Raw genomic sequence first — 2179 nt, forward strand, 5'->3', positions numbered from 1 at the left:
ATAGGGTGTTATTTATTTAAAGGGGAAAACTTACAGATCACCGTCCCAGACAACAGCCATCTGCACAACCAGGAAGGGAGTCTAGTCTCCGGCGGAGCAGGAAGTGAAGAGAGCGAGCAGAGGAAATAGCCGCTTTTTTAAAGGGAGAGAGACCACGCCCCAATGGGCTGGTATCACAGCAGCTATTGGTTGGAGGGGCGGAAGGACCTCCCGCAACATAGGTTAATAGATAATCATCTATAATAGTCAAGCATGTAGTCATATTAGTTAGATTTTTCTAGATGTATAGAGGCATAGTTCAGTTAGATAGGTATTTTTCATATCTTTCAGAGACCTTCAGAATATGGCATTTAAAATGTTTAAAAGTTTAAGATATTCATGACAGTGAGATACATCTTCTCCTGGCAAAACCAATCTACTTCAAGAGGAAGATGGGCATTGAAGAGGCTCCTTATAGAGTTGGTTAGCCACTTGGGCAAGAAACTGCTCTTGTCTGGACTGTTGCATAAACTGGACATGCAGGACCCACGAAGCAATGACTGCTGAACTTCCTTAAAGGTGAGATGACCCTTCAGCATTCCTGTTTCATGAAAGAGTCTGGCAGAAATTCTTTAGAACACAGAAGAAAATGACAGAAAACTGTCAATATAGGTGGAACTGTCTTTGAAATTTCTTGCTTCATGGAAAAGTCTGCTGGATACTATTAGCCTGTAGGATGAAGATGGATGCCCCAATGGTACAGAAGAACTTTGGGTTACTGTTCAGGTAGCGAGATGTCTCTGTCAATTCTAGAGTTTTGGAAGTCATTTATAATGCACTTCCTATTTACTTAGGTAATATTATATCATTCTGGAATCTTTGATGGAGTTTAAGAATTTATAGTTATAATTTTCCTTAGTTATGATAAAAGATAAAGTAGATACAAATATTATAACTGTAATTCTTGCTTGATATTATATGTAATTTTACTATGTTAAAGTTCAAACCTTCTTTCTATTTAGACAGAAAAGGGGAGGTGCTGTGGGATTCCCCTCTATGTGTTGTTTTCATTAGTTAATGAATAAAGAAACTGGCTTGGCCTGATAGGGTAGAACTTAGGTAGGTCTGGAAAACTAAACAGCATGCTGTGGGAAAGAAAGCAGAGTCAAGAAGATGCTATGGATTCACCACTGGAAATAAATGTCCTGAGACTTTTCTGGTAGGCCATGACCTCGTGGTGATATCCAGATTAATAGAAATAAGTTAACCTATTATGTAAGAGTTAGCCAATAAGAAGTTAGAGCTAATGGGCCTAGCATTAATTTAACTAATACAATTTCTATGTGATTATTTTGGGGCTAAGATAGTTGGGTGGCCGGACAAACAAGCAGCCTTCCCTTGTAACACAGTTGGTGTAGGGTACATCTGTGCTGTTGCAGAGCCTTACACAAAATAACCAACTCATTGCAGTGCAAAGTATTCTCCAGCAGGTTGATTGCCCACATGGTCTGGCTTGGGTAAAAACAGAATAAGATCCTCACAACAGGCACCAGTTAGCCCACAGGCTTCCTGTAGTGGCATATTATTTGACTTTTTATAAGTAAATCTTTCCATAAGATCAGATGCAAAGTTAAAGTCACTAGAGGTCAGATTATGCTGACACACACCTTTAATCCAAGGATTTGGGAGTCAGAGTCAAAGGGATCTCTGTTTGTTCAAGGCTACCCTGTCTTACACAAGATCAGAGCAGAAACAAATCCAGGTAGTTGTGGCCCACACCTTTAATTGCATTCTTGAGGAGTCACACACCTTTAATTTCAGTAGTAAAGGGAGTATAAAATGGGAGGAGAGAGAGGCTCTGTCTGCTTAGTTTGTGGTCACCCAGCCTTGGTAGAGCTAAAACTTCTTTATTGACTTGGTTGCCTTGCTTTTCTGGGTTTCCAGTTGAACCCCAATTTCTGTCTCTGGATTTTTATTATTTGTGCTACATTTGGTGCCCAATGTTTGGAGCACAAATTCACACAAAATAAGCCATTTTCATGAGGCTTTTTAGTGAATAACACAGGCCAGGGCTGGACATGGGGCTCCCACTGGAGCTACACATGGAGCCTCAACCTAGATTTGTTTTTAGTTTTTCAATAGCATTCTCCTCTCTCTCTCTCTCTCTCTCTCTCTCTCTCTCTCTCTCTCTCTCTCTCTC

The 2179-nt window shown here is 40.2% G+C and overlaps 1 pseudogene; it reads right to left on the bottom strand.

The window, feature by feature from the left end:
- Positions 1 to 1337: 1337 nt before the first annotated feature.
- The window catches only part of LOC126488621 (NACHT, LRR and PYD domains-containing protein 4C-like), a 5815-nt pseudogene continuing 4973 nt past the window's right edge, over positions 1338 to 2179 (bottom strand).

This window comes from Alexandromys fortis, unplaced genomic scaffold (genome assembly GCF_014885135.2).
Source record: "Alexandromys fortis isolate MF-2015 unplaced genomic scaffold, M_Fortis_MF-2015_v1.1 scaffold_163, whole genome shotgun sequence".
In the NCBI taxonomy this organism is placed as follows: Eukaryota; Metazoa; Chordata; class Mammalia; order Rodentia; family Cricetidae; genus Alexandromys; species Alexandromys fortis.